Genomic DNA, 12,858 nt, shown 5'->3' on the forward strand with positions numbered 1-12,858 from the left:
GAGTAGACTGTATATTTTTATATTTTGAATATACTATTTGTTAAATGTTGAATTCATGTTTATAAAAAGACTCTGCAGACGTCATATCACGCCAGTTACAGTGTCCGAAGAAATTTCGCATGCTCAAAGTAATGTGTCCACAGCTTAAATGTGAGCATATGAATATCTTAATTTCTGTTTCGTAGAATAGGACTTGGGCACCACCAGAAAAGAATATGAAAAGGTTTAACTTTTGTGTTGTTTGTAAGAGAGAGAGAGAAAAGTTTGCAATGTCTAAAAAACATTGTATGATTATTCTTTACAACTAGAAATCCCAGTGTCACAGGTGCTCAGTTTTGCTATAGTAATACCCTCACAGAACATGGTAGTAATCAGCCATCCATGCAAAAGCAGAGGTCGGTGTGGTGTACTGTTGGTACATCTGTCCAGGCCAAGATCTGATGTTTTCATGCCTGGGGATCCCAGAGACCCTGCAATAAAAATAGTAGAGTTCAAAATCCATTGTACATGCCCATTACTAAGTATCGCATCTGGTAACATAAATCACCATTCCAGGTTCAATTTAACTTTAGCTCAATAGACGATATTTGTAGCATAATATTGCCCAACAGAAGCAGTTTTGACTTGCACTCTGAATAGTCCTTTAATATGGCATTTTGTGAGAGGCCTTGTCACATTTTCTTCTGTAAGTAATTTTTATTCAAAATTAATGATTAATGTAAAATATAAAGAATTCATGCATTTACAAACCTCATTTGGATAAATATGATGGTTTACACAGGAAAGCCTGTCAGTGATGGGCTGTAATGAAAAAGAAAAGACACATAACATATATACCTATCAAAATAGACTAATACAGACTGAAGTTGTGATCAGTCTCTTGATCTGGGTAGTGGCAGCTATTGGGGAAACTCACCATCTTCACGGCATCAAGGCCACGTCCTGAAGAATCTCAGCGCCAAACGCTGGGGATCACATCTCATCTGGTAACAAGAGCACAGCCATAATTGTAAGAACTCTAATGACATCTTTACACCCTGATATTGTATTGGTGATTTTAATTCAAACATTTTAGAGGCTGAGTATAAGCAGTGTGTAAGCTGACCAGATTTATGTGAAAAATAACTTGAATGCCTAAAGTTGTCGACCCCCTGAACCAGTCAGCATTTAAAGTATTTAAGTATTTGGTAACACTTTACAATAAGGTCCATTACTTAACATTAGATACTAATACATTATTAAAATCTTGTTAACATTAGTTAAAGCACTGTGAACTAACATGAACAAACAATGAACAACTGTATTTTCATTAACTTACATTAACAAAAATTAGTAAATACAGCAACAAATGTATTGGTCATAGTTAGTTCATGTTAGTTAATACATTAACTAATGTTTAACAAATGAAACTTCTTGTAAAGAGTTACCAAATATTTAGTAAAACGTATTTAAGAATGTATCAGTAAAAAATACATATAAATAAATAACTCAAAAAAGACCTAGAGAAAATATATTAATGACCATAACATCCTGTTATCATAATAGTTTATCATAACTACAACCACTAAAACATTATTTGTCACCTCATCTCATTTCGCTGATTATTTTATGCTAAAGGATTTTTTCACAGACACTCTCACTGAAACAACCAGGGGTTAAAGGGTTAGTTCATCCAAAAATAAAAATGTCATTTATTACTCACCCTCATGTCGTTCCACACCCGTAAGACCTTCGTTCATCTTCTGAACACAAATTAAGATATTTTTGTTGAAATCCGATGGCTCAGTGAGACCTGCATAGCCAGCAATGACATTTCCTCTCTCAAGATCAATTAATGTACTAAAAACATATTTAAATCAGTTCATGTGAGTAGTGGTTCAATATTAATATTATAAAGGGACGATAATATTTTTGGTGTGCCAAAAAACAAAATAACGACTTATATAGTGATGGCCGATTTCAAAACACTGCTTCAGGAAGCTTCAGAGCGTTATGAATCAGCGTATCGAATCAGCGGTTCGAAGCGACAAAGTCACGTGATTTCAGCAGTTTGACACGATCTGAATCATGATTCGATACGCTGATTCATAACGCTCCAATGCTTCCTGAAGCAGTGTTTTGAAATCGGTCATCACTATATAAGTCGTTATTTTGTTTTTTGGCACACCAAAAATATTATCGTCCTTTTATAATATTAATATTGAACCACTACTCACATGAACTGATTTAAATATGTTTTTAGTACATTAATTGATCTTGAGAGAGGAAATGTCATTGCTGGCTATGCAGGCCTCACTGAGCCATCGGATTTCAACAAAAATATCTTAATTTGTGTTCTGAAGATTAATGAAGATCTTGCGGGTGTGGAACGACATGAGGGTGAGTAATTAATGACATTTTTATTTTTGGGTGAACTACTAACCCTTTAATGATTTTAAAATGTGATTTTCTTTTTTTTTTTTCAAAAACAAAACAAAAAATCTTACAGACCCCAAACTTTTGAACAGTAGTGTATGTTTGAGGATTTGCTTACTGGTTATATGGTTTTTAGCCTGAGATTTTCTTGGACAGGAGTGCAGGCCATCAGCATGGAAGAATCTAGAAACATAACAAACAGTTTATCACAGAGCTTATATAATGTCAGGTTCATTAGAATCAAGCCAGCTACAGCAAAGGTGAAATGCAGGTAAGAGAAAGTAGAATAAACAGAATATATAAACAAAAATTTATTAACAAATTTGTTTTAGGCTTACTTCATTTTATATTGCTCTGTGTTGCTTACGTTTGGATGTCAGAACCTTACAAACTGTAATATTAAAAAATAATTTTGCAAAAGAAAATAACATGCATGGTGATATAGGTAAAATATTTTGTGGGGCAACACTTTGGAATGGGAAACATATTTACTATTAACTTTTGCCTCAAACTCTTAATATACTGCTTATTAATAGACCGTAAGGTAGTTACAGCATTTAAGGGTGGATATCAGGTGGGATTTAGGGATGTTGTAGAATAAGGTCATGCAGAATAAGGCATTGATATCTGTAATAACAGCCAATATGCAAGCTAATAAGCAACTAGTTTAAAGTGAGAATTGTTCCCCATACTAAAGTGTTACCCTTTGTGGAAAAAAATGCGTATGAAGTTATTTAATGAGCTTTCTCAGTTCACCTGAGTTTCCTAAAGTTACTCCTGTCAGCAGCTCTTCCCCCTCCGGTGTTGTAGATTTGTTCACTCCTGAAATCACAGAACATTTTTTCTTCAATGTGATTGGTATTAAATGATTAAACATTAAATGTAATCGAGGTAATTTGTTTACCATGAGAGATCATTTCATTTCGTTTCATTTGATTTTCGCGCTTCCTGTAAGTGATGTCATATAAATTAGCTCACTTTCAATTACCCATTGACAGATTACCAACAAAACCTTAGCAAAACTATCAAAGCCTCTCTTCTGAACATAAAGATGTGATAAAAAACGCAAACTTTCATAAGAGCTCAGTACATTAGCCAAACTGAAAACGGTTATACTAACGGACTTTTTCGAAGAAAATAAACTATTTCAATAAAGTAAATATTCGACAGAAGCGTGTCAATTACAGGTAAGAAACGTATCCAGAACAGTTTTATATTATTTATGTGATTTTAGGGAGTAAACTCACCCGAAAGCAGAGAAAGCAACAGCGAGAGACGGAGACTTTGCAGCTTGTCCGTTACTGCGGTTCACCGTTACCATGGTAACTTCTCCAGTGTTTGAACGTTCAAAGTCAAAGTCACGCAGCATTTTAAACATCTAACATTACCAGTTTAATGACTTGATCCGTTTATTTTGCAGAGGACGGGATAAATTCAGATAATTTGGCTACTTACAAAAACTTTTCTGAACTAAACAAGCTGGGCTAACTTCGCATTCCGCTGCTCATCTGCCCTTCGCCTCCGGGAAATTGAGATTACAAACTGCCTGTAGTAAACCGAGTGCCAGTAACTTTTAAGTGTCACAGAATTATAAAAAGATTTTTCTAATTTACTTAAAGTGAAAACTTACCTGAAAACCACAGATGTCGCCGGAGTCGCCATTTCTCTCGTCGGTTGCAGAGATGAATGGTCACGCGCAGAAAACGCGGCATATCGGCCTGCAGTCGTGATCCGACCCAAAGCCGACGAGCTAGAAATAAGAGCTCGGACTGAAGATACGCGCCTATGCCTGGCCGATCCTTAGATGTTACAGATATGAGGCCGACGTTCCGCTCTGCGGCCGACGTCGGCCACATGTATGTGTGCTATCTGGGTATAAGTTCTGTTCCCACCCACTATCGTGTTCGCATACCATCGCCGGCGTTCAGTTCGCAGTTGACGTTCCTCACGACGCATACAGGCCTATTATTGTGATTATCTAAATATTCACACAGACAATGTTAGCGGTAGTCCGATGTACTACAATGTGAAAACGTTTATTTTAGATGGGATATAATGCTGCAGCGTCATTTAAGTTCATGTTAGCCTATTATTTTGAACGTTCATTGAAGCGGTCGCACTATGAGAGTGATCGTATTCACCGTCTCAAATTTCAGAAGTGTGCAGGTCCACCCGCGGATTCTATTTTTGAATTTCGTTTCAGCAATATCATCAAAGGGCCTAGCTATCATCAAAGCAATCTTCAACATTCTCTCGTCATCACTACAACAGCCACTTCATCTCAGTGATAAGTATTTTCATAGTTTTATGCATTTTGATGTCGTTGGGTGTATAATCATACTCTTTTGCTCTTTACATACATCAGCAGAGCCGTACAGTGCAGTAGCACGCATTTATTTGAGACGGAACGGTGCTCGTTCGCATTGTTACATTCATAGCATGTCGTAATGATCCGCATAAAAGCGGAGTTGGACTCGTTGTCTAACAGCAGAAAGAACGACAAGCTTTGTAACTTGGGCATGCATGGCGCATAGTGTCGAGTGACTTCCCTTGTAACATTAGAGGCAGAAACATCATTATTTATGTCCTGTGTGGTAATAAGGCTATGTCATTTACATACTGTATATAAAAAAATAAAAAAAATACCTGTACGTGTTACTTTCTGCAGTTAAAGTCTCCGTCTATGTCCTGTGTGTTCAGCTTCATGCACGTGCACCAGATTTTCTTTGTGCAAAAAAAGGGACAGTCGATTTCATTCCATAGTTATTGCGTTATCTTTCTGCGACTAACGTCATATATCGTGATATGACAAATTAAGATTATTTGAATAACCCTTTTCGGAAAGTACCCTAATTCTAGAACATTTAGGGTGATTTAAATGAAATAAAGGGTGTTTGACATATTTCAGGTAAGTCAGATCCAGGAAATGATTAATGTAAATAACACTGCATAGTCTTTACTGTTTTAAATGAATTTAATTTACCTGTGCTAAAGGCACAATCTCGGCGCGGAATCGCGGGCGCGATTGCAACGAGAGACTGATTTCAGTGCCACACGCGAGTTCCAGCCTGCATTTCCAGGAATAGGAACGAGTCAATTCATTCTACTGAAGTAGGCCTACTTGCAAGTGCTTAAATTCTACTCATACAGGTAAGTTTATTTTATGAATTAAAACTGAGGTAACGCATCGCTGTTTAACTTGGTCTAACGTTACACTATCACATTAAATTACACACTTGGGTAAAGTTGGTTTTATATTCGCACATTCGGACATCCGTATTCAAAAGCCTTGTTAATCACACTACATTGGACATTCAGTGGATATTCACAAGTTAAATATGCCATTAAAACAATACTTTTTTGATCGACTGTGAAAAATGTTGTAAGTTGACAATCGTTGGTTGTTGATATCATGTCGCTGCTTAAAATTCGCAAACATTAATTTATTGCACATTTATTGGAAAGTTTGAATTTATCAGAAGTCCGAATCTGCGAATATAAAACCAACTTTACCGAAGTTATATCGCACTTGAGTGTTAAAGTTGTAGACTGCTATAGACCATTTACGCAAAAACCGGAAACACGTCAACGAAGCGTAAACCCAGTTCCGGTGTGAGCTTTGTTGGCGGAGAAATGGCAGCTAGAGTGTTTTCGACGAGCCTGAGTTGTCTTCCGAAGTTCACCAGCGCCGATGTGGTGAAGAGTGTGGAGATGCATTCGTCTACTAAAGGGAACAAATTGGACAAGGGATATAAATTCTTCCACGAAGAGTTTATCCACAATTACCAAGGTAAGCTTTAGCCATAGCCGTATCACCGGTTATAACTTTGTTTACGTTAACTGTAAATCTTAGGTGTTGTGAATTTGTAATATAAGGTATAACACATCGCACTGAATATGTTGTGTGTATGTTTAAGTGAGAAGGCATGAGATTAACATAACAACCAGTAATTTGGTGAAGCTGTACTAGGTAAATGAAATGTTACTGACATTGTCTTGTAAAGTTGTGTATTTCTCTGTGAGATATCACGTAATGTTTTCTTGTTGCATGCGGTTATAGTATCAAATATACTCCAGGGACAGGTAGTAGTGAGAGGTAGATGCTTCAGGTCAATGAGAAAGAGCGAGGAGCCTCTCAAACTGGAGGTTTGAATATAGACAGAATGCCGGTTGGCAAAAGTTACCCGTTCTTTCGTGTTCACTCTTCTTGCTGCGGTTGCGGCACTTTCTTCACTTACTATTATTTTACTGAAAGTAGGGTGACCAGACGTCCTCTTTTTCCCGGACATGTCCGCTTTTTTGATCCCTATATAATAAAATAACATTGAACATACATGAAATGTAATCATATTTGCACTATGTACGCAGCTCTGCACACCCATTACTCTCGATGAAATATCTCACAAACTCACTTCACTCCTCTTTTTTTACCAACTCAAATCTGGTCACCCTACTGAAAGTTATAGTTTCATGTTATTATGAACATTGATGTAGCAACATAAGTATGACTTAATTGTAACCTATTTAATCTATTGTGTCTAGATATCACTGGATGCAGAAAGTGCCAACCTGAAAGCTTTCTCCTGCAGTTGTGCGGCTGGTAAAGGATTCTGCAATCACATAGTTGCCATCCTGTACCAGACCGCACATTATTCACAGCTGGGTCTGCAGGCTGTTCCACCCCCCCTGGCCTGCACAAGTGGCTTGCAAAGATGGCACAGACCAAGAACACAGGTGGGTTTGTGATAAACATGTCATTATGATTTAAGAACCAATGTGTATCTATAACAACTGTAAATTATTATAAAAACACCCCCAGTAGTGACTACAGACTGTAATTGCTTTTTGTCTTTTACTTTTAAGGGAATCCATCCTGAACCGGTTAGTGAGCTGGTGGTGCAAAAGCCCAAAACAGTTGGCAAGGACGGTCTGAGGTCCACACTGTACAAGGCCTATACAGGTGATTAATTTAACTTTTTGTTGCTTTGTGAGAGCAAGTTAAGTTTTTTTTTAATGTTATGACTAACCAAATTATGGTTACCGCAGATATAATGAATAAAATTTAAATGTAGTTATGCACTCATGTCTAACTTTTCTTTTGTGTGACCAATAATCTTGTGTTTCTCTTGTCTAGGACCACTGCCAGATCCATATATGATGGCATCTGGAAGCAAATTAAGCCAGGTGCAGCCCCAACCACTCATGGCTGTTGTATTGGATGGGGTTTCTGAGATGGAGCTGACGCCATCTAAATTTGGGTCTGTCCCTCGTGGATCCCCCATGTCCTATCACTGTCCACCCAAGAAGTCCAGTGACCTCCTCCTACACCACATGGCTCCAGAATTTCCATCCCTACCTGTGATGCAGCACACTTTTCCCAAGTTGCATTTCGTCCCGACCTTGCATCAGTTAATGCATCTCCAGTCTCTTGAAGTGTCACCGCAGCTGTCCTGCGAGATAGCAAAAGAAACTCAGCAGCAATCCAAATGTCCTGCGTGGACACAGCTACGGCAACCAAGGCTGACTGCTAGTCGTTTTTGGGATGCTTGTTGTAGTAGGGCGTGTCGTGCAGAGCTGGAGTCTGCAGCTATTCAGATGATCAGAGGCTCCACAAAGCAAACAGCTGCAATGAAGCGTGGTCTACTAGTGGAGCCTGAAGTGCTGGCGAACTATGCTGAACTGTTGCGAGTTAATGTGTTACCAGCCGGGTTCGTCATTCACCCTGACGCACCACATCTCGGGGCCAGTCCAGACGGTCGGGTGTATGACCCTTCAGAGTCGCCTCCTTTTGGCCTGGTTGAGGTGAAGAGCAGCACAAAAACTGATCCATCTCAGGTTGCTCACCTCAAGGTGCAGGAAGGCCACGCCAGTCTGAGGCGTTCACATAAGTACTACTGGCAGGTTCAGGGCCAACTGGCAATCACAGGACTGACATGGTGTGACTTTGTTACCGATACCCTATCAACTTTAACTGTGGAAAGAATTTGGCGTGATGACTCATTCATAGCGGAAATGAAAGAGAAATTGGATATATATTATTATGGCACATACATGAATGCATACCTTGAATTACACTAATCTTGTCTTTACCAATCAGTTTAGCCTTCTGTCTTACTGTTGATAATCTGTAATGTTATTTTTTATTGTAAATGTTTGATGTTATTTGAGTTATTAATCAGTTGATGTTACGCATACCAAAAAATTAAATGATGCACAATTTTGACCAAAATTGTTTTATGATTTCACTAAAATATTCGATGAACAAAAAGTCACATTTCAACAGAAAAATATGAATATAACAATTATTTAATTAGATTTTTAAGAATATGTGGGAACACTACATTATTTACATACTATTTACACATTATACATTATTTACATACCAAACATTAATTCACTCTTCAAAACAAAAAGGTCCTTGATAATTTGCCAAAACACAGCAGTTAAGCCAGATCTGATTCACACTGCCAATCAGTGTGAGCGGCACGGGAGAGTCCCAGATGTGAAAGGACTTTATCCTACCGATCACTCTTTCTACTATAATTCTGAGGCGGGCAATGGCTTGGGTTTGTTCCGTTTCCTCCTTGCTGAATTGAGCTGAACGCTTAAAAGGTGGAATGATGAGCTTAGATTCAACGTCAGCAAGGAGGTCTTGAATGAGGAACCCTTTGTCCGCCATGACATCGTCTCCTGGCTCCAGCAAGGGAAGGACTCCACTGATCCTGGTGATCTCCTTATCTGAGATGCACCCAGTGTACAGGGGTGAGATGAATGTCACCAAACCATTGGGAGCAACTCCAATTAGCCCTTTCAATGTCGTCCTGTTTTTGTAACTTGAAAATGTTTCTGACTGTAAGGTCAGGGATGAGGCTGTCTCCAGGGCAATTTCTGTGCAGTCCAGTATCACTCTGACATTGGGACAGTACCTCTGGAATTTAAGGGGCATAGTGGACTTAACCTTTTCCCTGCTTATCCAGATGGGAAGTGAGCTCAGCATCATAAAAAGATAATTGGCCCAGGTGATGGTAACCCTGCTAACCCTGGCAATGCTCACATTAAACATGTCAGCAATGAGCTGCTCCTTCATGCCAACAGCAACCCGCATGGAGTACATCAAGAACTCATCTATTAATGGCATGATGCGTGGTGGGCTGGGATCTTCGCAGCCTTCCTCCCCTGCCCTCTGTGCTTTGGTCCAGTACACCAGTCTAAGTGCAGATGGTGCAATCGACTCCCAAAAAATAGTAAAAACACTCTCGGATGGAAATTTGGTGTAGAAACGTATTTGGTCGTCCGACGAACAGTATCGGCTGAAGAGAGTAGGGGGTGGTAGACCAGTGTTTTGCAACTTGGCTTCTAAGTCATGGATGTAATCCAAAGCCTCATCCAGAGCACCTGTAAAGATAAAGAAATTAAAAACCAGTCTTAACATATTTATGCTACCTTTCAACACAACACAGTAATCATGTTTTAAAAAGTATTTTAAGTATTTAATTACAAATTACATTTCATTTATTTTTGTTAAGGAAAATACAAATGACAAAATACTCAAAAGTAATTAAATACATGTAATTAAAATAGGGGAGGGCGGGGCACAACCTAACACAGGGCCAGTTGTAACACTTGTTTTAAATACTTCCACACATGCTAGTATGATGAAACTTAGTGTATTTACCAGCTGCCACATCAATAAATTGTTTCATTATTTTTTTTTTTTTTAAATTACATTATTTTATATGAACACTTAATAATTGTATTTTATTGAGAAAATATTTTAAGATTTCTTGTATATTTTTTTGATTAGATCAGATTACATTTTAAACTGTTATATGGTCGTGCTATAAAATTAATTTGGGGAAAAAATAAATACTCTAAACCCAAAGTAGGTTTACAAAAATGGAGAAAGTCAAAAAGCGCTGTGCCCCGCTCTCCCCTACTGTCCATCTCTGGCCCCTTACAGCTAGACAGCATGAGACTATGTTACAGATGTAGGCTAACGTTAGTTGAATTTCGTGAACAGCTTATATTATAAACATTAATTTGTTCAGGTAGAAGTGCATTTATCCAATAACGGTACACATAACGTTAGTTGACTAGCGTTAACTAAACACATTATGAACAATCTTACCTGCAGGTGGGTGTGTCACGTAGTCGTGATCCATCCTTACTGCCTTAGCCACCATGTCGCTATCTTCACAGCATAGCTGTACAGACTGACGTTTGAAGGTTCTGTCATATACTGACTCCCTTCTCAAAGGAGCAGTAAAGTTGTTCCAAGGGAATAGGCTCGGGACAACACCACTCTTCAGGCGACGAACGACACAGCCACCACTGTAATCATCCGGAGCGAAGTGCCGGCTGCAGACATAGGTGCTACCTGTTTTTACATTAAAACTATGCCCTTCCTCTCTTCGGATCGCCTGTATCCATTTGGGTTTCAGGTTTGGATCCACAGGAAAAGAATGAAATGAAAGGTAGGGCTGTTTTTGGTTGGAAGACGAACAGCCTGGAACACAACAGAAACTGCGACTCTTCGACTCTGCCATTTTTCGTATCTGCCGCTATGATAACAGGAAGTTCTACTACACTTCATTGACGTATTTCCGTTCGAAAAATGCGGAAGTGCGTAAAAGGTCTATTCTATTAGTCTGTTGACCGTAAGCAAGATCAACAGCATGATATTCCAACATTCCATCGTGTTGAGCCATCTATGGTGTTGAGCTACATAACATTAATTCATCTCGTGTACTTTTGCTCACCTGTCTATTAATGTGCTTGAGCGGCATCTGTTGAGTCGAGTTAGTCGCAAAGCTGCTGCATTTCGTAAACGCCATGCTGACGTTGATCCTCGCTCCAATTCTTATTCCAAGTTTGCTTGCCATGTTCCATAGTGTTGGATGAAACCGCGTGCCACTAGACATCACGCAGCTGTCAATACCTGTTTCCACGGTTACTATCAAAGACTATAGAATAACACAAGTCGTGTCACTCGTTTTGTTTTGAATGGGAGAAAGTGTATTGCGCAAAAGGGCGGATATGTCCCGCCTTCTAAATAAGGTCCAATCGCTGACTGCTAAAGTCATCACGTCACAGCAGCGCCTCTTAGAAGCACCGGTTTCTATAGAAACGGTCAAACGCGTGCCTCAGAAAGGAGGCACGAGACGCGCATTTAGGTCTGCGGCTGTCGACATACGGAAGCTGTAAGCTTTAAAGTCTCGTTCTCACTTTTGAGATTCCCGCTACAAGCTCGCAAATATGTGACTGCTCGTGAAAGTAAACCGTTCGTTTTTGCTTAATTTTAATAAAGTGATAACCTGAAGGAAGCCTGCAGTATTTCTATTGGAATATTTAATAAAAAAAAAAAAATCTTAACATTGACAAATCATGTAACACTAAGGCTACTAATTTTCATAAATACACGCGGTGAAATAAAAAGATATAAAATGATATGTAAATAATGTCTATAATAATTTGAAATAAATCTTTTAATAGGTTATGACATTTGTTTGTGATGTTATGTTGGATTTATTGTGCATTAGCCACTTATAATATGCTGGGGCGGTCAGTTGAGCTACAAGTTTGCAGCATATCTCAATTCTTAAACAATACGTTCTGTGTCCTTGTGTCCTTCCGAGTTCGTTCTTTCAAGGTCGCTGGCAAGACCGGACTCCACAGGAACGCAAGTCCGCAACTCTGCGTTCTTGGAATCGAGAAACGGCCCGAGAGGCGTTTCAAAGATGGTCACCGAGTGAAATGACTGTCTTAAAGGGACTTATTACTTCGCAGTACAATAAGAATCCAGGGATAATGCAGAATTGCAATTCTTTTAAAAAATAAATATAGAGAGATATATATATATATATATATATATATATATATATATATATATATATATATATATATATATATATCAGAGCAAGTGGTTTTATCTTGCATATCATCTCTAAAGCTGCAAAGTTATTTCTCTGTACTTTGTTGGTTAACATGCATGATACAGACAGCAGCAAGCCTGCTGTAAGTTAAGATCGAATGTGTGGAACCCCTATAATGATACACATCAGTTTCTTCTTCACGTTACCTAAGCCATATGCACTGTGCGTACAAGGACATTTGACATAAATCTGCATGTACGTGTCTATCCAGGCAAAAATAGATGCATAGTGAAAGCAATTCGTCTTTAACGTGTGCGCACACAGAATAGCGCGTAAACTGACAGGACCTTAACATGTGCAACTATACTAATCTTGCTTCATGACTTGTGGATGCGCACATCGCGACATATCTAAAGTTATATATTGTGCTGCCTACTACACATCGACATCACAGTTACTGTGCTCCGTAGGCTACTCCGCACCCGCCTGGTCATAAGCATTTCACTTGTGCTCATTGTGCCCCTTCTGTGCAGGGCACTCCCAAATATCTCTTTTCTCTTTACTAAGGTAT

At 38.8% G+C, this 12,858-nt stretch overlaps 1 pseudogene; it reads right to left on the bottom strand.

Annotated features, from left to right (window-relative positions):
• LOC137025192 (asialoglycoprotein receptor 1-like) overlaps positions 1-3,736 on the bottom strand; it is a 28,377-nt pseudogene extending 24,641 nt beyond the window's left edge.
• Between the last annotated feature and the right edge of the window lie 9,122 nt (positions 3,737-12,858).

This window comes from Chanodichthys erythropterus, chromosome 8, assembly GCF_024489055.1.
Source record: "Chanodichthys erythropterus isolate Z2021 chromosome 8, ASM2448905v1, whole genome shotgun sequence".
Taxonomy (NCBI): Eukaryota; Metazoa; Chordata; class Actinopteri; order Cypriniformes; family Xenocyprididae; genus Chanodichthys; species Chanodichthys erythropterus.